A 25,137-nucleotide genomic window follows, 5' to 3' on the forward strand; every position below is an offset into this window, starting at 1 on the left:
GAGTAGCTGGGACTATAGGCGCCCACTGCCATGCCGGGCTAGTTTTTTTTTTTTTTTTTTTTTTTTTTTTTTTTTTTTTAGTAGAGACGGGATTTCACCATGTTGGCCAGGCTGGTCTTGAACTCCTGACCTCAGTTGATCCTCCCACCTTGGCCTCCCAAAGTGCTGGATTTATAGGCGTGAGACACCACGTCCAGCTGAAAAATGAGTAGGAATTTTCTACATGGCAAGGAGGGGCAAGGCCTGTTAATCAAAGGGAGTGTCATATGCAAAGGCAGAGGCATAACCAAGACAGTGCAAAAAAATGCCTACGCATATACAAAAGGAGAGTTATTGTGGGACCCATACATAATTTTGTTGATTTTTTGATATGCTCATATCCATTTTGTGTTGCAGTGATTCTAAGATCTGTATTACTATGTAGACTTTGTAAACAGGTAAGCATGTTTAAGTATTTTTTTAAGATATGACTGTATTAGCTATAGAAATTCCTCTCTTCATTTTTGTATCTTTACTTTGGAATTCACACATGCCTTTTGATGTTATCATCTGACTTGTTTCTAATGAAATGTAGCCACTTAGGCAGGACGTGGATTTTAGGTTTCTGCTTAGTGTGTTGGCATCTGGATTTGGGATTACTTAGCATTTTTAATTTACTAAAATAACCATCAACTTACACTCAATTGAAATATGAACATGTTGGTTTTAGTTGAGCTTGGGAAATAAAATCAAAGTACAGCCAAAGCCAAAACAAATAATAGTAATTTTAAGACTTAGGTGACATAACCCTCTGGGGAAAATGAGGTGATATTGATTTGATACCTTTTTTTTTTTTTAAAGACAGAGTTTTGTTCTGTCACCAGGCTGGAGTGCAGTGGCGTGATCTCAGCTCACTGCAAACTCCGCCTCCCAGTTCTAGTGATTCTCCTGCCTCAGACTCCCCAGTAGCTGGGATTACAGGCGTGCACCCCCATGCCTGGCTAAGTTTTGTATTTTTAGTAGAGATGGGATTTCACCATATTGGCCAGGATGGTCTCAATCTCCTGACCTCGTGATCCACCCACCTCAGCCTCCCAAAGTACTGGGATTACAGGCGTGAGCCACCACGCCCCACCCTGGTATGTTTTAATACTAACTACAAAAGTGTTGATAGCAAGATCAGCTTTGAAGAGATGGCATAGTACTAGAATCCTAAGCATGACCTCTGTGAATGGTTGGCTTAAGTACTGGCTTTAACATCTATTGGCTGTATTTACTCTCAGTTTTCTTGTCAATAATGCAGAGGTAATCAAGATTCCTGGCCACCTCACAGACTGCAATGGAGTGGGGCAATGTGTGTAAAACCCTTAGCCCAGGGCCCAGAACATAGTAAATGTTTAATCAATGTTCGTGATGACCTTGGCCATCACTGATACCATGTCTTAACTGAGTTATTAACAAAGAGGCATGTGTAGTTTCAAAAGTGAAAGTCAGGCCAGAATAGTAAATACATGCACTGAATTTGCATAATTTTGTGGCTAGAAGGAGTCTTAGAGAAAGAGAGCATCAAATTCAGCATTGTTTCTGACATTTTCTGTGAAGAACTGACTGCTTTTTATTTCTTAGAAATCTTAGAATCATTAAGCAGAGAAGGAGGGACAGGAACAGGGTTATTTTGATAGTGGTGTCCCTAAGGTGAGGAGATGGGGTGGGAAGCATCCCCTGGCCAGAACCCACTCATCTCTGGGGATAGGAACCTGCTGTGTCTCTGCCTGCTGAGTTTTTGACATTGTGATTTAAAAATCTTGTGTGTGTGTGTGTGTGTGTGCGCGCGTGCACGCTTGTGCGTGTGCATGTGTATATGAGAGAGATTATGCAGTATGATGTTTCCCGTTTCTGTGACATCAGCAAATGTGAATGAAGACCACAGAAGCTGCCTAACTCAGTGGGAATATTGTTTTTATAATTACAGGTCTAGGCATTTTACATTGAGATTCTCTACTGCCACCCTTTCTACTCAAGCAAAATCTTCGTGAAAAGATCCGCTGCAAGGAACTGATAGCTTATGCTTCTCCATTGTGATGAAAGCACATGGTACAGGTAAACATCTCCAAAATCTTTAAAGGAAAATAATTATCACTGAGTTGTAAAGTCCTCAAGATAGTGGTAGGGGTATATACATATCTGGTTACACAAACATACACACACAACATAAACATGTATCTATTCACGTAGACCCCATTTCTCCCTACTATCTCTTTTATAAAAATGGAACCCTTGCTTTTTTGTGGGAAAGGAAGTAACTTCTACTTATTTTGAGGTTACTAGTTAGGATAGATGACAAGGCATTGCTGCTAATTCTGAAGGCAGTGTTTATAAATTCACTTGGAAAGACGAACATCAAATGGTAGTAGAGATTGTAGAAGTAGTAGAGATTATTAAGAGTATTGTTCCTCTTAACAACATAATTCTGAACATCTTTCATAGCAACAGATATTTTTCTACAGTGTAATTATTAATGATTGTATAGTATACCATTGAGTAAATATTCTTTTTTTTTTTTTTTTTTTTTTTGAGACGGAGTCTCGCTCTGTCACCCAGGCTGGAGTGCAGTGGCCAGATCTCAGCTCACTGCAAGCTCCGCCTCCCGGGTTCACGCCATTCTCCTGCCTCAGCCTCCCGAGTAGCTGGGACTACAGGCGCCGCCACCTCGCCCGGCTAGTTTTTTGTATTTTTAGTAGAGACGGGGTTTCACCGTGTTAGCCAGGATGGTCTCGATCAATATTCTAAAATTTATTTAATTTATATCTCTTCTAACTGAACAGTTAGTCGTTTCTAATTTTTTGCCTTTTTATTTTCTTGGATAGGGTCTCACTCTGTCACCCAGGCTGGAGTGCAGTGGCATGATTTTGGCTCACTGCAACCTCTGCCTCCAGGGCTCAAGTGACCCTCCCACCTCAGCCTCCCAAGTATTAATAGCTGGGATTACAGGTGCATGCCACCACACCTGGCTAACTTTCGTATTTTTTTTTTTTTTATAGTGAAGGGGCTTTGCCATGTTGCCCAGGCTGGTCTCAAACTCGTGACCTCAAGCAGTCCTCCCACTTCAGCCTCCCAAAGTGCTGGGATTACAGGCGTGAGCCACCATGCCCAGCCATTTTATTGCTTTAATGGTGCCAAAAATATTCTTATAGCTCTGTGTTTGTTCCCATTACAAATTATTTCCTTAGGCTAATTTCTTAGCAGCACACTGGTAAATGTAAGAGTTTTCAAGTTTTATGGCTTTTGGTAACTTGTTCCCAAATTACTTTCCAGTAAAGTCATACCAGTTTGTATTTCCAGAGGCAGTTTATGAGAGTGTCTACTTAATACAATTTTCCAATGCTGGGAATTTTGAAAACAAAAGGAGTTTTTGCTGACTGATTATGCAAAATGGTGTTTCCATGTATTTTGGGTTTTGGGGTGGGGGGGTCATTTGTAAGTAAATTGTACTGTTTTGTAGAACCTTCCTCCATTAGACAGTAGCATCCTTGAAACTTACCAGATTTCGACATTTCAGAAATAATATTAAATCCAGAAGGAGTGGAAGGGTCCTAGGGAATTTTAAGTTCTTCCTTTCTGGCCAAGTATTTTTAGACAACTATGAAATCACTAGATAGCAATCATTTTTCAGTGGAAAGCATAATGTTTCATTTCTTAAAAAGAGTAAAAAGGTATTTAATAAAAAAATCTTTATTAGACGTGTATCTGAAGTTATACTGCTCATTAGTTTAAAAATATGTATGTGCCTGTATATGTGTGTGTGTGTGTGTGTGTGTGTGTGTGTGTGTATATGTCCAATATCGGGAACATGATTAAATATAACTATGTTAGTGCCATATGATGGAAAAGCTGTAGCTCACAGTAGATAAGACTGCAAGCTTCAGGCTGCCTGGGCTCAAATTCCAGCTCTGCTGTTTTTTCGAAGTGTGACATTGGGCAAGTCACTTTGCATGTAAAATTCGGATAATAATAGTACCCTTCTCCCTTGGGTGTCGCTGCAAATAATATATATGAATGTTTAAAATCGTTAAAGCTCCTATTTCAGGAGTATTTAATCATCTGAGAAAATGATCAATATAGAAGTAAACAAATGTAAGGTATTGGCATAAACCACAGTATAATCCTAATCTTGCAAAATTACTTTGCTTCTTTTTCCTCCCTCTTTTCATCCTCCTCTAGTATCTAAAAAAGGGTTTAGCATACTTCTGAATGGCTTTAATTTGTATTAGTGGAGTAATCCCAGTCCTGGAGAGACTGCCTGATTGAAGTCTTCAAGTCAGAGACCCATTTTTCACAGAGCTTTGAAACCATGGCTGTCTGGATCACCTGGCTGGGGGCACCCTTGGAGCAGCCGTTGGTTGAGAGCAGAGCTTCCTTCCCACCCGGGGCTGCCTAGCTCCTGTGGTACAGCAAGTGCCTTGGCCACAGAGAGAGTCCCTCACCGTCTGGCACCATATGTGAGTTGCCCTAGTTGGCTCATCTCTTTCCGTCATTACTAAATAAGCTTCATTTCACTAAGTAAATGAAAGAGAAGGTAGATGAAGAGACCCCTACACCCAGCTCTTAGGAAATGCATGCTTTATCCTACAGATGAAGGAAGGGGAAGACTATAGGGTTGTGAATCTCTTGACCCTTTGGCTCCATCATAACGTTGAAAAGTGAAAGCAAAAGCGGTCAAAGAATCATTTAGCATGAAGGAGACAAACACAGAATGACTGTGTGTCTTCAGCCTCTGCCTTTCACTGGTTACCCTGCAATGAGCTTGTGTATGTAGAGGCTGCATTCGTTTTGGCCCTAATTTCTGGTCTAATTTGAACAGCTCTGTATTTCTCAGCAGAAGAGGAATATCTGAATTCCTAATTAAGACATGTTAGCTTAAGAATACCGCCTTAATATGTCATAAATCATTCCCCTGTAAGTGACTATGAGGATGAATAAGAAAACGAAACTTAGATTTATACACACATGTATATTATTTCAACAAAATTAATAAGTTCATAGAGGGAGAGGGGACAACAAATGTGTTTGAAAATATAGGTCAGGAAAAGAGTTCATGATGTTCCGCCAGATTCTGATGAGGCCCTTCGTGAGTGTCGGTAGAGGGCCTCATGTAATGGTAGTGGGAATGGTAATAACACTACCACATGGAACATTTGGTATTTGAATAGCACTTAGCTTCCTCCCATCTACAAAATCAATAGAGACTCAAAGAGGAAGAAAGGATTCTCTTGCTGTGGATCGCTGACTGGTGTGCAGAAATGCAGACGTGTTGGTTGTCAAAGGGCTTACCAGAATAAATTTCTCTAGGGGGGCAGGAGAGTGGGAAATACTTAACCATATTAACTGTGCTGCAACCTCAGATCTGTGGTTAGCACGTTTTGGTTGTTTCCATATACTACACATGGTTGCCCAAACCATTTTTGCATTCACGTACAAGACCTATCTGCAAGACCAGGCAGAATCATTGTTGAAATCTCAGTTCGCAAAGTCCCACGGAGATTTTGGGGTGCCTTAGGATTTTGCCAGCACAAAGTTAAAGCACAACTTTTGAGTTGTGAGAAACTGAGACAAGGTCTTTAATTTTAATCCCATTCAGTCATTCATCACTCATTTATTAATTTAGCAAAGGCCTTTTTAGGGGCCGCTATGTTCCAGTATAGGGCGGTTCACTGAAGATAATGGAGGAAAACAAGGTAGAAATGAGACTGGCCCTAATAGAGTTTACAGTCCTCAGGGAGATACAGTCAACACCATCGTAACTGGTTTGGGTGAATAGGGGAGATGAACTGGACCATTCTAAAAAGAGTCATGGAGTGCATCTGAAATTGGAAACTGGAGAAACCAGTGGAGAAAGACCTGTTGATCTGGAAGGTATAGAACAGAAAGAACCAGAGAATAGTCGGGGACTGACAATGAGGTTGTGATTGTTGACAGCTGGACCAGGTTGGGAACTGAAGAAGGTAAAGAGAGAAGCATACTGTCAAATGCCCCTCGAATGCACAGTTGCTGGGGCCAGTAAAGATCGTAGGACTACTGATCTCTCAATTTAGGTAATGTAAATGATGCATCTTATTGACAGTCCATATCCTTAAGAAATCGTGAAATGAGTCTTTTACTTTTGATAACTATACAAACATGTTAGAAAGATGGATGTCACCCTGTCTTTATCACAGTATGGTGATTTTTTTAACCACCCAAAGGAAGCATTGAGGTTCATCAGAACACATGTACCTTGTTCTCTTACTAACTGTATCCTTTTTCTTACTTTACCCATTATAATTCATCTCAGAGAGTGAGATTAATTATATAATTAATCCTACCTTTTGTGTACATGCATAATTAACTTTCTTTAGTTCACTTTAAGCAGATTTTAGTTTCCAGATCTAAATAACAGCCCCTCCATTTGTCACATCTTGACCTCTTTACTGTTTGGTACCCTTCCACTCAGCATTGTTTGTGGGATTGTGGTTCTTCTTACCTTCCTCCCTACATTCCTGGGTGCTTTTAGTGGTTTCTTAAATAACAGGATCTGCTCAGAGATTTCTTTTATCTCCTTAGGCCTTGACCTGCGTTTGGTAAAGGCTGCATTCTTAGCTTTGGATTTACTGTCTTTGACGAACCTTTTTCTCTATCTTATATGCCTCCCTGGTCAACTGCTCTCTTCGGGGCTTCAACCATCCACTACATACTCTACCCAGATGTTTTCTTCTTTCTTTAACATGTCCAGTTTAGTTGCCTGTTTAATCCCCTACTCCCCATCCACTCACACCTATCCAACACACACACACACACACACACACACACACACACACACAAACACACACAGTGCATTCTGGAACCTGGGGTCTTTTCCCCTTCAGGCACCGTATGTAACCCACCCCACCCCTCAGCTCTTAGGAAATGTTTCCTTTATCCTACAGAAACACAACAAGAAAAACTGTAGGGATGTGAGTCCCCTCAACCCTTCAACTACATGTATATCATAAGGTTGAAAAGGAAAAGGCAAAAGGTTGAAATGTACATCTCTAAGGTTAAGAAACTCCTACTGATACTAAGTATTTAAAATACAGACTTCCCCAAAATTTATCTTTCAGCATAAATATGCCCTTCCCTTTTCTCCCAGCCTTCCTTCAATCTGTGGATAGCCTCCATAATTCATAGGCAGTTTGGGTAAAGGCATTATTTTGAGACATTTAATGAATTTTTTAGGAAAAATGAAAAATGTAGGGTCAAAGATTCAAGAGTATATTGTATTTTATGTGTAGGCATAGGTTTTAAACTATTTTGGAGTACTTTAAAGTTTTAAAATAACTTACCAGGCTTCTGTATGAAGCATTTTATTCTTTGAAAGTTTTATAAATAATATGGTTTCTGGTGTCAGTATGGAAATATTCACATAATTGTAATAACTCTCATGAAATAAGGTAGACTATTCCGTCATCTGTGTTTACTCTTAAAACACATTAGAAAATGGTTGATATCAAAGCTTACAATTTTGTCTTTCTTATTGCCACCCTAAAGCAGACTGCTCCTCAGACCTTCCCCTGGTACACTAATGCTGCCTTCAATGTTGGCAAACCATACTACTCAAAGTGTGGGCCAAACTGGAGGTAGAAATCCAACTTTCATGTAGCTTTATCAAAATGACAGTATTCTATGGTACTTTTCAAATCACTGTTTTTTTTCTCTTAGAGGTTATCAAATTAAATGAAGCATTTAAATATGTTTTCTAAGTTCAGGAATGTGAGATAGGAGAGCTTTTAACGTTATAGTCTTCAGAGGTGGAAGAGAAAATGAACATTCAGTTCCTTTTCTCCCTAACTCAAGACCTGTGCTCCCTGAATATCATTAGTGCTTCTCATTTCATCAGTGTTCAGTAGTGAATCATTCATTCACTGATTGTTGAAACAACTGTTGTAAAATTTGGAAATAATATACAGAACATCTTGGAAGTACTTTTTTTTTTATTAGCAAGAAACAGCTATATGCCAAGTAGTATTAAGAAGGATCATCTCTTCAGAATAAGTGACAAGTATATCACTGGTATTTGTTTAGATTTTTGCTGAATGTTTTAGTAAAATTTGGGAAGGTAGTTTTTCTTGAGTTGGCAATTATATTCTGTCCCTCTTGTTTTCTCTTCCTAAATAATCATTCCTCTCTCTCTCTCTCTCTCTCTCTCTCTCTCTCTTTCTAAAATGGGAGCCACAGAGCACTGTGAGAATTATATACATATAAACCTGAGAACAATGCCTGGCCTGGCACATAGTCAATGCCCAATAAACATTTGTTGCTGCTGTATCTACTGTGTTCTGTTCCCCTTCTATTCAACACCCTGTTTTTTTCCTGGTGGTTTTCCTGAGTACCTAAACAAATAAACATACCCAAACAAAACAAGAAATTCCATGCTGATGCCATGTGCTAGAAGCTGGGTCTGTGCTTGACTTGACTGACAGAGGTGTGGTACTCTGAGTGTGTCTGCGGATAAAGCCAAATTCAAAATTCAAGCGAAACGCCCTTGGACTTGGGAATGAATCAGGGGGACTTTGAACGAGATACTCAGTGACCCTGTGCTTCCGAGTTCCCCATCTGTAACATGAGTGGTTTGTTCTCAGAGGTTTCTTCCACCTCTAAAAATTACCATCATTTTGCAACCTTGATGCTTTAAGACTTTGAAGGCCCTGTGGAAAAGAGCCTATGAAAAGCGGTCACTGTTTATATTTTCCCCATGCATTTTAGTAGCTGCGTAGAGTGTTTTTTGGTGTGTGTCTTCCGTCGTGCTCAGGTGGAGCTAATGACCTCCTTCTCCAGGGTAGACAATAAAACAAACCAAAACAAAAGCACTCCGTTCATGCACAAAGGCAACCCTCTGCCAGATGCTTAACCCCTTAACTGAGTATTTCGATGACACAGAGGGATCATCACTTCACTTGCCACTGAAATACAGCCATCTCTGGAGTGAAATTTGGCAGCTGTGAAGTAGTCGAGCTGCAGTACTTATATGACAGTTTTGGGAAAAGGAGTGAGACAGAAATAGCAGATTCCAAAATAATCCCATTAAAACGGCAGGGAAAGTGGAATTGGGCAATAAGACGGAAGGATGGCTTGCCCCAAAGTCTGACTCTCCTGTTTAGACAATGTGGACTTCAGCCCCAGAACCTCTAACTTGTGTCACTGCTGGAATATAGTGACCATAGTCAAGAATCCCCTACACATACCCCAAAAAGGGGGGCTTGTCTGATGTCCCATTGAGCTATCATCTTGTGATTTTTTTTCCTCTTTTTCCTACTAGTCTATAGTTATCAGGCTGTGTTGGCACATAAACGGATCTTTTTAAAGCTACCTCTTCCTTTTGCCCCCTGCATAAGATAGTATTGTAGGTAAGCATTTTATAACATCAGAAAGTACTCAGCTGAAAATGAGTGATGTTAAAGCACCCGTTGGGCTAGCTCTGGAAGGATGACTGACTGACCAGAAAGGAAAACTCTTCTGTTTAATTCCAGGATCTTGGTAATAACAGTCACCGAGAAGGAAGATTCGAGAAGTAAATGTGATTGAATACAAATGTAGAAATCTTCAGATTTTCTGGAATGGGGTGGCCATTGTGATAAATATTAGGATATGAGCGTGGAAGTCATGGTGGATAAAATTGAAAGCTACTGAGCAATATGTGCAGCAACAGTTTTTAAAAAGCAAAAGGAAGATTTGTCAACATAGTTAGAAATCATCAGATCTTCAGATAATGCAACATCAGATCTCTCAAATGGAAGATTCCAGGGAATGAAGAAAGCAGATGATAAAGGAACCTGGGCATTTTAGTTTAACCAGAAAAGAGAACGTTACCAAAAACATTTAGGGATTAAAGAGTTAGTTTCATTTAGAAGCACATAAAATATTTATGTAATGAGCAGAATTTATAGTCTACTATTACAGAATAGAACCAAAAATGAATTCAAGAAAAATTTAATAAAATTAATGTAGTGGGAGAAAATGAGATACAATATCAGAAATTCTAGTTTTGAATCTCAGTTCTGCAACTTATCAGCTTTGTGACCTTAGGGAAATCATTCAAAATCTGAGGGTTTCCCCCCATCTTTATAAAATAGAGATAATTATAATATCTCTCTCACAGGGGTATTGTGGTGATCAAATGAGATAATGCATTGAAAATGTTTTGTAAATTGTAGAGCCCTCTACATGTGCTATTTCTATAACTCTGCAGTTTCTTATGGCATGGAGTGAGCTCTTAGAGACAGTAATCATGTGGAAATAGCTTAGAGAACGAATCATATCAGAGGCAAAATCTATTGTATAAAAATTTAAAAATTCATATGAATTATTTTTTCTGCTCCTCATTTTTCTGGCCCAGAAATTCTTCTATGTTTACAGATTTTTTCCAAAAATATTCTGGTGAGCCCTGTAACAGAATTGTCCACTCTCTGTTAAGCTGTAAACCACATGATTTTTTTTTCCTTTTTTTTTTTTTGAGACAGAGTCTTGCTCTGTTGCCCAAGCTGGAGTGCAATGGCATGATCTTGGCTCACTGCAACCTCTGCCTCCCAGATTCAAGCAATCCTTTCGCCTCAGCCTCCCAAGTAGCTGGGAATACAGGTGTGCACCACCGCACCTGGCTAATTTTTGTATTTTTAGTAGAGATGAGGTTTCACTATGTTGGCCAGGCTGGTCTCGAACTCCTGACCTCGGGTGATCCACCCTCCTCGGCCTCCCAAAGTGCTGGGATTGCAGACATGAGCCACCATGCCTGGCCAAACCACATGATTTTATAGTAAATATTGCCTGTGAGTAAACCTTGAATAACAGCATTAAAGCAGAAGACTGCTATCTTGTGTCATTTAATAATCCTAATTTAGGGAGGTCTGAGCAGAGAAAAGTGGGGAGTGTCTGTGGTCTGGAGACAAGAGTAACGTAAGTAGCATATGTGATGAAGACTTGAAATGGAGACGGTGGAGCGCGGTAAATCTTTACCGAGTGTGGGCTGGTGTGCTGAAGTTCCCTTTATGCATCAGCCCATCTGTCTCATTAGCTTCTCTCTTAATCACAGGCTCCATGAAGTGTCTACTTGTCTTTTTTTAGCTTTTTATCTTAATCTCCTATAAAAGTTAACGAAAGGAAGTCAACTGGCCTGTTTGCTGTTTGTGTATACTCCATGCATGCTCGGGGTGGGGCCAGCTGTGTTTATAAATGCATGCGAACATGGGGGTGAATCTGTGTGCATAAGAGCTTATTTGTATGTGCATTCATGAATATGTGTGCGTTTGGGCAGATATGCAAAGACAACACATATGTGCCTCTGCTCTATGCTCTCTTACATGGAAAAGACACATTGACATTAATTAGAAAGGGTGATATGAAACAGTGAAAGCAAAATTCCATTCGGCAGTATTTACTATTATAATTAAAGCTCATGATGTAACATTGTGTATGCAGGAGAGTCTGCTTATTCATCCTTTAGAACAATAGTAGGAGTTACATATTAACAGGTTTAAGTGTCAGTAAGTGTCTGAATACAGATTCTCTATTGTGTGCAGTTCTTGTAATAAGGCAGTGTATTTTCCTTGTGTCTTTGCTTGCTTGGAATTGAAAATACTTTGGATGAAGAATGTTGCAGAGTGTAATTTGTGGCAGAAGATGTGCCCCCACTGTTTGTTTATTATTCCTGAGGACATTAACAGGGCTGAACTATCATATGTAGAAAAGAACAGCTTTGTTTGGAAACTACTGTAAGAGCAGTACAAGAAAATTGAATTAAGTAAAGAGACTTAGGGAGTCCATCTTTGACTGATGATATTTCTTATTTGCTCTTCATTATTCCCTGTGAAGGAATAAAAACAATGAAATTGGATTTGAAGACTGGATTAAGACAAATGGCTTTTCAGATTTTTTTTTTTTAACCTTAGCTGTTTCCAATTTTCCTAGAAAAGCACATAGTCACTATATAAAGAGTCTGAGTTTATTACTTTAAATCTTCCTAAATAGTGTGCCCTTGAGGTTTGATTTGGGGAATTAGTTTAGAAGATTCATGGGCTTGGAGTACCTGCTAACTGCGTGATGGCGTGCATCTCTAGATATTTTATATGCCCATTGATTTTTATAGAGCAAGCAGTACAAGAGAAGGGAAGCAGGATGCTGCTTGGTCTTAAGGAGGTCTTTCCTGCCTACAATTGCCACACCCCTTTTTCTCCAGGTAGAGTTGACTATATTTTCTTCTGGGCCATTGCTATACTTGCCTAATATTTTTAACAAGGACTTGCAGTTGTGCCTGTAGGTCTCTGCTAACTAAGCTGTAAACCACTCAAAAAGAGGAATTGTTTTATTTATTGTAACTCTAACACCTAACACAAGGCCCTCAACATAATTTGTCAAATGAATGAACAAATAAGCCGAATACCCACTGTGTGCCTGTCCTTGTCTTAGACATGAGGGGCAACCTGTAACACAGGACACAATGTGGCCGTGTCTGCTCTGAAGTGGTAGGATATCTAGCTACAGCTTAGAATAACTGAGTAAGGAAATAAATGCTGGATTATAACCCAAAGAATGAAATATCCGTTGAGTCCAATGAATAAATAAACAAGGGAAGAGGGATGACTCTTCCCTACAGCAGAATTTCAGTTAATAAACAAACGAGGAAGGAAGGAGTATGAAAACATCATTAGAACTCATAGTAAGAATTGGCACGGGAAAGTTCCACCGATGGTGATGGTGCATTAGATGGGCAGATGTAGATTAGATGGATTAGAATGAGTGGGCAAAAGTATATGCAGAAACAGGAAATTTGTGGAATTTCAAAATATCCCTCCCCCAAACATTTAGTAATTACAAAGAGAAAAATAAAAGTTTACAGTGAAGAATCCTGGCAGACATCACCTTAACTGAGTGATCAAGGTTAATGTCACCAGTGATACATATTGACATCGTGTGTCCCACTGAGAAGGGCATGTCATCTCTGATATCCTCCCCGAAAAGGCATAATCTCACTCTAATCAAGAGAAAATAGCAGACAAACCCAAATGGAAGGACATTCTAGAAACTAACTGACCCCTCCCCTTAAAATTGTCAAGGTCTTTAAGGAAGGATTCAGGAACTGTCACAGATTAGATGAAACTAAAGAAATATGACCACATAAAATTCTAAATAGGATCCTGAAACAGGAAAAAAAAAAAAAAGCCTGTTTGGTGCAAAAACTGGTAAAATCCTAATACATCCTATGGTTTGTTGAGTAGTCGTGACCCAGGTTAACTTTCTAGTTTTGATCATGGTTCTATGGTTTTGTAAGCTGTTAAAATAGGGGGAAACGAGGTGGAAGGTACAAGGGAGCTCTGTACTATTTTTGCCACTTTCTGTAAATCTAAAATTATCTTCAAAAAAATCTAGTTGACACTTTGGTTGGCTGAGGCGGGCAGATCACTTGAGGTCAGGAGATCGAAACCAGACTGGCCAGCATGGTGAAACCCTGTCTCTACTAAAATTACAAAAATTAGGCCGGGCACAGTGGCTCTTGCCTGTAATCCCAACACTTTGGGAGGCCGAGGCGGGCAGATCACCTGAGGTTGGGAGTTCGAGACCAGCCTGACCAACATGAAGAAACCCCGTCTCTACTAAAAATACAAATAAAATTAGCTGCATATTGTGGCACATGCCTATAATCCCAGCTACTCGGGAGGCTGTGGCAGGAGAAGCACTTGAACCCAGGAGACAGAGGTTGCAGTGAGCTGAGATCGTGCCACTGCATGCCAACCTGGGCAGAGCGAGACTCTGTCTGAAAAAAAAAAAAAAATTAGCCGGGCGTGGTGGTGTGTACCTGTAATCCCAGCTATTTGGGAGGCTGAGGCAAGAGAATTGCTTGAATCCGGAAGGTGGAGGTTGCAGTGAGCCAAGATCTGGCCACTGCACTCCAGCCTGGGTGACAGAATGAGACTCCATCAAAAAAACAAAACAAAAAATCTAGCGGAGGGCAAAATACTAATCCCCAGGAAGCAATTATAGAGCAATCCATGACAATAGACAACTAAGAATTTGTAATGGGGTGCCAGTGTTAGGTTCAGAAGGGGAATGAGAAATGGCTGGGGATTGGAGTCTCCAGGAAGAACTTCCTATGAGAAGCAAAACCTGACAGGGACCTTAACAGGATGTGTAGCGATGATAGGTGGAGGAAACTGAGGGGTCTTTCTGGGCACGGTGGCAGCAGGGACAAAAGCATGAGGAAGGGACACAGATGGTCTGCGTGGGATATGTTGGAGGGGCCAGCGGAGTTCTGTGTGCATTGCTGGAGATCGGTATGAAAGAGAATTTGACAGCTGTGGGGACGACAGAGCTAAAGGTCACTAAGACCTGGCAGAGGAGTGTGAAGTTAATGCAGCAGGTGACACAGAGTTCCCAGTTCTTGTTTAGGGAAGGGGCTCGGTGAGTTGGTGTGTATCTATCTGAAATGAGTGTCAATGTATGTAGGGTGGCCAGAGTTGAGAGAGACAGGGGGCAGGTGAGTCAGGAATTAATAATAGGTAATGAGAGCTTATTCATTTGAGGGTGTTGGGAGGATGGCAGGAAAGGAAAAGGGGGCAACATGTTCAAAGGCATTTGAAGGGATAAAATAATATAACTTAGCAATTGATGAATTTGGAGAATGGAGAGGAAGGAGTCAAAGATGATTTCTGGGTATTGGTGTCCATAACTGAAATAATCCATTCAGCAGATATTTGCATGCCTCCATAGAAGAATAATGTATTCTAGGTGAGAAAGGAGGATTAAAAAGAGCATCAACACAGCGTCTGCCTGCACTGGAATGTGGACCAGAAAGCCTGTGGCTGGACTGAACGAATGGCCAGGTCAGCCTACTTAAGGAGTCCCTGCTGTCCACATAAAGAGAAGGAAAGGATTGCTGTACTCTGGTCCTAGCAGTAGCCGTGAACAGTGTTAGAACATCTTTCAAATTGACACTTCTGTCCTCTTGATAAAAATGTTGGGTCTACTGTTGAACCATACTTACACATAAAAACTATTAAATCACCATTCTACTTTGGAAAAGGCCATTCATGCCTCGCTTAACTCTGCCAAGGTAGAGGATGTTGTGTTCGCAAGGTACCAAAACTGAAAGTTAAAATGCCACAAAAGTACACTGAACTTTACAGAAGAAAAAAACAGAAAAAAGTGTATGGATGCTTAAACCTCAAACTCTTGATCTTCAGCTACCATGTCTTTTCAACGAAGATAATATGACCTAGTGGGCACACCCTCACGTCATGCTCTGGCTGGCTTTGGCTGTGTTCTTTTTGTTTTCTCGGGCTTGTATCTCACTCTGTGTTAGGTAGGAAAGGGTTTCTCTAGCCTTTATACCCTTGTTTTCGTCACTTATTTCATAAATTTCCACTTATCGCTCAAGGATAACCATATTTTTATCTCTGTGATGAGCTGATAGCCTCCCTGTCAGCAATTATAGCCTGTTAGCCCTCACTGAGGTATGGCCTTGCATCGGTTCAGGGTCAGAACCGCAGGTGTATTCACCTGGGGAAGACTTAGACATACACATTTGATTATGGGTGGCAGTAATCTGATTTATGTTTTGAAGGTCTTCGAAGATCTCCGTCCCTTTCTCAGTCAACATTGTACATCATTGTTTCTTAACAGTTGAGTCCTTATACCTTCTTTGGTATCAGTCATTAGGCTAAGTAAACATTTTATTGACAACAGGCAACTGAGGAGAAAATTAACCCTTTTTATAGTTAATTATAAGTGGAAGTTGCTTGATATTCTTAAAAATGTGAAATTGTGGAAGTTCTGGTTCTAGTCTGGGAATTGAGCATTGAGCATCACCTTTACATATAGACTTAAACTTCAGATACCTTTATGATGCTGAGAACTCCCCATGGAATAGGAACTGGCCATGGCATATCTAAAACATGACTTACATAGCATTGCATGTTATAATATGAATGCATGTTTTTTGTAGAATTTAGAAAGAGGCTGAATGTGGTGGCTCACCCCTGCAATCCCAACACTTTGGGAGGCTGAGGTGGAAGGATCACTTGAAGCCAGGAGTTTGAGACCAGCCTGGACAACATAGTGAGACCCTATCTCTACAAAAAAATTTTAAAACTTAGCTGAGCATGGTGGCATGAGCTTGTAGTCCTAGCTACTTGGGAGGCTTATGTAGCAGGATCACTTGAGTCTAGGAGTTTGAGGCTGAAGTGAACTGTGATCATATCACTGTACTCCAGCCTGGGTGACAGAACAAGATTTTGTCTCTTTAAAAAATTTTTTTTAAATTAGCTGAGTGTAATAGTGTGAGTCTGTAGTCCTAGCTGCTCTGGAAGCTGAGGTGGGAGGATTGCTTGAGCCCAGGAGTTCAAGGCTACAATGAGCCATGATTGCACCACTGCACACCAGTCTGGGTGGCAGAGTAAGACCCTGTCTCTAGAAAAAATAAAATAAAATAAAAGAATATATAAAAGAATGACATCTTTTGTAGAGCGGACATTGGCAATGGCAGAATACTCCATGAAGTAGCCTCTAGATCCCTTTATGGGCTTGCTGTGGAAGCACCTATGTTCACATTGGCAGAATAAAGACTCTTTTTATGTCCTTTTAAACGAATGTATTGACTTCAGTGTTTTTTTATAGGGAACATATTTCAAAATTGTAATGGTAGTCAATGGTTCTATATAAAAATACTTTGTCTTTCCACAGACCCATATATACCAGCCAGGTCACCTTCGTTCTCAGAGTGCCTGATGAGTAGAGTGCATTCAATATAATAGCTGTCTTGTTTTTTTGGCAGCAGAAGTGGGAGTCACATGCTGAACTCGGGAACCATTTTGAATTTATTCTCATAGCAATTGCAAGGTAAAGGCAGGCAGAATCCTTGCTGTGTAACCCTCAACAGAGCTCCATAAGGATTGGGAAACCTATCAGCCATGCTTTGTCAAAGAGAGGGTGCACACAGGCATCAAACAGGTCACTTCTCTTAATTCTTAGGATGCCACACAGGAAGCACATAATTATTTAATCCCTGGATCTTTCTAGAGATGCAACGAAGTGATGAGGGTGGACAGCTTCAGAAAATCGCTGTGTGAGGAGCAAGGGTAGAAAGCTAGGGTTTTGGATTAGGCAGACTCCATTTCAAATTATATGTTAACTTAGTTTTTATTGTACCCTCTAACAACTTATGAATACAATAAGGGGAATATTTACAGAGTTAGGCATGGGGAATGGTTACAACTTACTTCCATTTTTAACTTTCATCTGTCTTCAGTCTCTTCTCCCCTCTTCCATTAAAAGTAAGCTAAATAAATGAATAGTGAATGAATGAAGTGAGCAAGCTGTTTTCAACAAAGTTCACTTAATGTCACTTCCATGGATTTAGTTATAAAAGTGATATGATCCTAGTTTTCTTAGGCAGAATACATAGTTCTGTGACCCTAATCTATTTGTGAAATCTGGAAAGACCTTCCTGGAAAGGAGAAAAATGGCCCACAAAAAAATTCTGAATTGTACTCATAGATGAAGCCCTGGTGAACCCAGAGCCCTGTTGACTCACAAGGACACTCAAAGTAAGGTTAATGATTCAACACATTTCCTTCTTCAGTTTCCCAAATGGATTAGAAGGAATAAGAGGGCTTTCTTGGGTTAAACTTACCAACACAGTGAAGGAAGGAGAAACCCTGTAAAAACGTGAAGTATTATAAAATCTCAGCAGTGTGAGGCCATTTCATTTGAGGACAAACAAACCTAGTGGATTGTCCAGGGCAGGTGAATGTAAAGGACATTTCCTGAGATGCAACAAAGAGATGATGGTACAGTGGGTAAGGATGTTGCAATAACAAGCAACCCCAACTCTTTGGGGTGGAACACAGTACAAGTTCCTTTTTTGATGGTGTTATGGATAATTTGGGATGTTCTACAATTGGAGAGGGCGTCTGTATGGTGGTGATTCCCAGACCCAGGGTCCTTCTACCTCAAGGCTCAGAAATTCCCTCGGTGTTGGGAGACCCTAAGGATCTTCTGCACCTGGCAGAAGAGAGAGGTGGGGAAGAGAGAGAGTGAGTGGTCTCCTGGGAGGTTTGTTGGTGTATTGGCATACATCACTTCCTTCCATGTTCCCTTGACCAGAATTTAGTCACATGGACATAGTCAACTGCAGGTAAAGCAGAGAGTTGTCAGCCTGTATGCCAAGGAGTACAGGGAAACTGCTTTTTCAACAACTAACCAGTTTCTGCCACAACTGGATACCTTGCTGACATCATCTTTACTCCCATCCCAGCCCCGCCCGAGATTTGGCCATGAGTACCCTGTTATTTGCAGGGCATTGCATCTCTGTCCCAGGAACAGCAGGAGACCACTGAGTCAATGTATCAGAAATCTTCATTTTTTTTTTTTTTTTTTTTTTTTTTTCTGAGACGGAGTCTCACTCTGTCACCCAGGCTGGAGTACAGTGGTGTGAGCTCGGCTCACTACAACCTCCACCTCCTCGGTTCAAGGGATTCTCCTGTCTCAGCCTCCCCAGTAGCTAGAATTACAGGCACACGCCACCATGCCTGGCTAATTTTTTTATTTTTTATTTTTAGTAGTGATGGGATTTTGCCGTGTTGGTCAGGGGTCTCGAACTCCTGACCTCAGGTGATCTGCCCAACTCGGCCTCCCAAAGTGCTGGGATTAAAGGCATGAGCCACCATCACGCCAGGCTGGGACTCTTCATCTTTTAAAACATCCGGGTCTGAACTGACAGTCCCTTATGTTATCTTCATGGGAAGAAGAGCAGGCAGTCATGTGTGGCTCCCCATGAAAAGGCAAGGAACCTTCTAGATACTGACACTAGAAACCAGGTGTGGGATAGAAGCCCTGCCTTTGATCTATACCTATTGGTCAGGAACCTGCTTCTACTTTCCTTCATTCATCTGCATTTCTTAGGAGCTGGGTCCTGTTCTTGTTTACCATTACTAAATTATGAGGAAATTCCTGAAATTAGCCAGTCCTCCCAGATGACTCATTCTTTGTGTGTATACTCATAGCTTGGTCATGTCCCCATTCCTCTGTCTCAAGATTAGATCTGCTGTCGAAACCTAGAAACAAGTCTTTACTGAACTGAGCTCTTTATTAGTCTTTGATTGCCGGATGACTGGACTCGGCAAGGGGAGTTTGGGCAAAAGGGTTAACTATTTTAAATTATTTTGGTGCTCTATTATATGGGCTGGGATGAAGCATTTAGACAGCGGGAGAAGTATAGGAGAGGCAGGCTGATGCCAGGAAAAAAAAAAACAAAACAAAACACACAATTTTGGGTGTTTCCAGGTACCGAAAAAGAAAGTTCATTTGTAAGTCACCTGCCTCCTCCTGATTTCTTCACCTCCTGTCTCCTGCTCATGGTACTAGAGTTTGTCTATATTATAAGCTTTATAGCTCTTTTTGCCTTCCTGCAAAACTAAGCACTATCTATAATACTGTTTCTCTGAGAAATGTGTTTGGAGTTTCAAATAAATGACTTACAAATGAACTTTCTATATACAACTCATTCATAAATTGAGAACTGCCTGTACTGGGCATGTAACCTGGAGATAACTTTTATCTCTGCTTTATCAATATGGGCTTGTCAGGTTGACTTATGTGTACTTCTCTCTGCCTTCATTTTGATGATAGCCTGTCTCTTAAAATTTAATACTCTCTTTATGTTTGGAGAAACATTCCCTTTGGCAGAGTTTCAAATATTCTTGTGAATCGGAATAGTGATTTTATTTTATCTCCCAATGTATCTTTAGTAGGATTCATGGCTATGAAAATCTTTTGCACAGGCCACCTATAAATTGTAGAAAAATTGAGAACTATTTAAAAGAAGGGGGCGCAGAAAGAATCCTTTTCTAGTATTACCCTGGGTTGTCAGATATCTTTGCAATATAATTACTGTGTTGGTTTGTAAAGGTTAAAAGAACTCTGACGTTTATAATTCTCTTTTGTGTGTGTGTTCTACACATATAAGGGAAAAATCTAACACATGGAAGCAAAATACTTTTGTTAACATAGAGGTCCTGAGCATTTTATGGTTTTTCAATACAGAGACACAATTCATGGATTTTATATTTGCTTTTACAGATATCTGGTGATTCAGTTATTTGCTCCATAGAATCAATTTGCAGATTACAAACCTTGTTTATTTCTAAGTTGTGTGCGTGGGTAATGTGTGCACAAAAATGCTCTTGCTTACGTTAGACTGTAAAGTAAAAAGGTGGAACACGGGTCCTGGAGATGCACCTTCTCAGGGAACTTACTATCCATATAGAAGTAAAAATGTCTCATTGTTAGCAGAGCAGCTGACAGAATATGATCACAAATGTTGCTGATGCTGTTCTGTTAGGAGGTAGAAATAGAATGCCTAGGACTATGCAAGCTTGTCAGAGTTAGATTGTCAGGGTGATGTGCTTCCATATTAAAAAGAATACTTTGTTCCCCCCTCGCACATGCACCCTTGCAGTGGAAAGAAACATTTATTTCGGAATAAGTGCAAGTTATTCTGACTTGCACTCGTGGGCTCAGACTTTGATGCCAGTGTAGTTAAAATTGAGTGAATACCAGTCATGTTGAATGGTCTTTCCCTTCTGTTTAAAACAGTACTGCAGCCCATGCAAGAAACATTTCCCTTTAATTTTATGCATTTTGTGGTATCTTTTGATGACTTTTCTCTACTGTCAAAACTGTGAGAATAATTTCAATGGCATGTTTTTTTCTACCATCTTCAGCTGGCAGTCATTTTCCCCCAGATTGTCCTCATGGATTCCAGGTCACCTTTATGTTTAATCTTCATTAATTGACAAGTATCTTTGAAAGGGTTTTGCAAAAATTGAACTGCAAAGCTGTGATTTAATACAAGGAAGTCTACATCAGTGTGAAAGAAAGCACTTTATGAACTGTAGAGTACTATTTAAAAGTGAGGCATTATAATTAAATATGCTCAGGTTGTTACTGAGCATTGAATGCCAAAGCATATAAAAGACGATGCCAGGAGTTCGAGACTAGCCTAGGCAACATAGTGAGAACCCACGTCTACAAAACGTTTTGTCGTCGTTGTTGTTGTTGTTGTTTTTGAGACAGAGTCTTGCTCTGTTGCCCAGGCTGGAGTGCAGTGGTGCGATCTCGGCTCACTGCAACCTTTGCCTCCTGGATTCAAATGGTTCTCCTGCCTCAGCCTCCTGAGTAGCTGGGATTACAGGCACCCACCACCATGCCTGGCTCATTTTTTTTGTATTTTTAGTAGAGATGGGGTTTCACGGTGTTAGCCAGGATGGTCTCAATCTCCTGACCTGGTGATCCGCCTGCTGCGGCCTCCCAAAGTGCTGGGATTACAGGCGTGAGCCACCACGCCCGGCCTGTTTGTTTTTTAATTGGCTAGGCATGGTGATACGTGCGTATAGTCCAGCTACTCTGGAGGCTGAGGCAGGAGGATTACTTGAGCCCAGGAGTTTGAGATTACAGCAATGCTATGAGAGTAGCTGGAAGTTACTCCAGTGCTACAAGAGTTTGGGGAAATCCAGAGTTGTAAAATGCCAACAAAAATTATTAATTAAGGGGAATCTCTTAGCTGTCTCTTTGACCCTACAAAAAACATGGTGGTACTGAGTTTTTTAGCCTCACCCAAGCAAAAACAGAATAGGGCGTTGTATTTCTTATATCTGGATGCAAAAACATGAAATGTTAAGAGTAGATTATAAATCATTAAGTATTATGGATTTTTGTTTTATGACAAGTTGGCGTTTACAGATTTCTAGGCTATTTTTTTCACATAGAGATACATGAAAGCTTTATTCTTGTTATTCAACTTAAATCTTTTATAATCTGCTCTCAATTTCCAGTATCCTGAAAAATCCTTTTTCCCTCTTTTTCGAGGCCCTTCCCTCCCCCTACCAGCCAGAGTCATGCAGTTAACAGTTCTGATAGTGCTTGGATTCATCTGTAGACTGTACATACCAAATGGGGCTAGCACCTCTTCATGGAAATTGGGCCCAGTGGGCTATTTTACACTCGCCGAATGTGCTCGCCTCAGTAGAAGTTTATGTTTTATAGCTGATACTCCATTGACCATAGTAACCTCTTATAAAACATGATGTTTTGTCATTTGTTTTGTGTCTTCAGGGCTGAACATTTTATGGAGAGACTTTATTAACATTTAAAGAGACTTTATTAACCCTAGATATTAACATGGTTTACCTGGAAATTTTTTGAGCAGTGTTTTCATTTGATTCCTGGAATGTTCAAATGGCAAAGGTAGTTTCTGTTTGTGTGCATGTGTGTGTTTGTGGTTAAAAGCCAGCATTACCCAGAGACCTTCTGGTTCATGTGGAAATGATTATTATTACTGTGATTATTGTTATTTTTAAAAATGAATAAATTGGCATTCTGATTTTTTTTAACCTCAGCGTTCCTTTAAAAACACTGTTGATTTTTATGGAGAAGGTTGATTTCCTGGAAGTAATAATATGATGTTAGAACTTCTTAGGCAATTTTTTGGCTTGTTTATCAGATAAACATCAAATAAATAGATTATGGGGAATGATTTTCCAGTAATCTCTTTTTGAAGTTTCTTTCCTAAGCAAAATGAAGTGGCCTATTAGGTGGAGTGGTTTGGAGGACGATTGCTCACAGGCACCCTGTCCTTACAGTGTGGAGAAGCAGAAAATACTCACAGTACTCCAGAGTAGCCCCCTTATTCTTTTTCATAAACTTTAGGTATGAAAGACCTGTCCACTTTAAAGCTTTTGCCTGTGAAGATAAAGCAGAGATTGATTTTTAACCACTGTGCTCATATGGGGAAACAATGCAGGAGCTAAGATTTAAAGAAGCAGATGGGAAGAAGAGAAATAACCTCTTCTGGCATCCACCTGGAGGTGTCTCCTAAGAAAGAGGATGGACATCTTCTGATATTCATAAGTCAAGGGACTGCTGGAATTCTGCATTCTGTATACAGTATTCTACCTGTCAAGAGCCTCACCCAGGGAAGGAAAGTCTTCTTTATTCAGGAGATGGGGAGCAGGAGGCATCGAGGACTACATAGCTTACTTTAAAAAAAAAGTGCAATGCATTGCTTTTTAGTGTATTTACAGAGTTGTGCAGCTATCACCACAATAAATTTTAGAACATTTTCATCACCCCAAAAGGAAATCCCATACCCATTAGCAATCACTTCCCATTTTCCCCCAATCCTCTACCCTCCGCTCCTGGCAACCACAAAGCTGTTTCTCTATATATAGATTTGCTTGTTCTAGACATTCCATATAAATAGAAGCATGCAATATGCGGACTTCTGTGACTGACTTCTTTCACTTAGCATAATGCTTTCAAGGATCATCCACATTTCAGCATATATCAGTCATTCATTTCTTGTTATGATGGAATAATGTAACATTGTATGGCTATACCTCATTTTGTTTATTCATTTATCAGTTGATGGACATTTGGGTTGTCTCCACTCTTTCACTATTATGAACAGTGCTGCTATGAACATTCCTTTCCAAGTTTTTGTGTAGACATAGTTTCACTTCTCTGTGCAGCCTACTTTTAGGTAGTTACAAATTAAGATTGTAAATGATTTTTTTTTTTCATTTTACACATTTGTTTGCTTCACAATGGCTTCCTGTCTCTTTTTACCTATCTCACTCTCCCAAAAATGATTTTTCTTGAGGACATAGAAAAATACCCTTCTACCATTGTAGAAGGATAATAATATCAACCAACTTTTGCTAAGTATGAATGCCCAGACACTCTGCCAAGCATCGTATACGTGTTACAATGTTTCTCACTTTATAGATGGGGGCTGAGGTTTAGAGAGGCTGCTGAGCCTGGAGGTCATTTAGCTGAGAAGGTGGAAGGGCTGGGATTTGGACCCACATCCTGTTTACTCAGCAAGGTCCGTGCTCTCTGTTGATTCCCTCATAATATGACCCCAGATCATGCACCTGTTCAAATCTTAGAGAATTCTCTTTCTATTCATGGGCTTCTCCTGATTTGATCCTGAAAAGTAAAGAATATAAATCAGACTCTCCATCCTAAGCCCTTGGACCTGGAGCAGGCATTTGTGTCCCCCTGTGACAAAAAGATGATGGAATACTTCCCCCGTGTCTGAGTGCAGTGGTGTCATGGAAGCCCAGGGCTGACCGGTGTTAAGTTTAACCTGACCGTTCTCTCTGCCCTGCAGTTGCTTCATCTCCTCACCTTCAGGCTTCACCTCTCCTTCACTTCAACTTCCCAGAGATATTGCCATACCCTGGACCTGTGTATCAACTTGAACCCCCACATCCCCCACTTGGACCTTTCTAAATCTTAAAATCTCAGACTGTAGTTCTCTCTGGGCATAACCTCCTGACCCCCTTGCTTTCCCTCTCTTCCTCAGAACTCAGTTGTGCCCTCACTGTAAGCCTTGACTCATCCGCCACTCTTGGTCACTATAGCCACTTTCTCCAGGCTCTGTGTTCCTGCCCTCTAACCAGCCTAGACCTCACGGCTTGAAAGTTTCACTGTGCATGCCCAATAGCTTAGTGCCGTGCAGTCCTTTCCAGGCACGAATCCTTCCACTCTCTTTTTCCCTTGAATTCTGTCCATTGCTCCTGTCTCAGAGTTGTAGGCAAGTGTGTTGCATGCTGTGCTCACGGATCCCAGAGGAGCAAGAAGACCTGCCGCTCCGCAAGGCTCTGAGACTCCTCGTTTTCTGGATCCCTCTCTACCCTGACTTCTCTGAGGCTTTGTCACCTAGGTTATCTCCCTCTCCCCCTTGATCTTTCATTATCTTCATCTTAACCAAAACCTTATCTTCAGTCTATGAATGTGCCTAGTGGTGTGGCCTGTCTTTTAAAAAATAAAGGAGCCCTTATTTTGACCTTGTTATCCTCAGGCAATTTCCATTTCTCTATTCTTTCTTTAACCTCAACATGTTTTGAAAACATAGTCTATGTTCTATTCATCCACATTATTACTACCCACTGAAGTCTGAGTCACCAAATCTTCTCTGTCATCCAAGCACTGGAAACTTTTCAGCCCAATGTCTTCATTGGCCTAAGACGGATTCAAACTAGTAAGCTTTTATTCAGTGGTTACTCCTAGACCTCTTTGCTGTATTTCCTCTGG

At 40.5% G+C, this 25,137-nt stretch overlaps 1 protein-coding gene across 4 annotated transcripts in view; it reads left to right on the forward strand.

Annotated features, from left to right (window-relative positions):
* ATXN1 (ataxin 1) overlaps positions 1-25,137 on the forward strand; it is a 464,792-nt gene that overhangs the window by 175,002 nt on the left and 264,653 nt on the right. For all 4 annotated transcript variants that reach the window (XM_030929140.1, XM_030929139.1, XM_030929138.1 and 1 more), the window contains one exon: positions 1,952-2,079. The gene's annotated coding sequence lies outside the window, so the exon portion shown is untranslated. The remainder of the gene's footprint in view (positions 1-1,951; positions 2,080-25,137) is intronic.

Source organism: Rhinopithecus roxellana, chromosome 4 (genome assembly GCF_007565055.1).
Source record: "Rhinopithecus roxellana isolate Shanxi Qingling chromosome 4, ASM756505v1, whole genome shotgun sequence".
Taxonomy (NCBI): Eukaryota; Metazoa; Chordata; class Mammalia; order Primates; family Cercopithecidae; genus Rhinopithecus; species Rhinopithecus roxellana.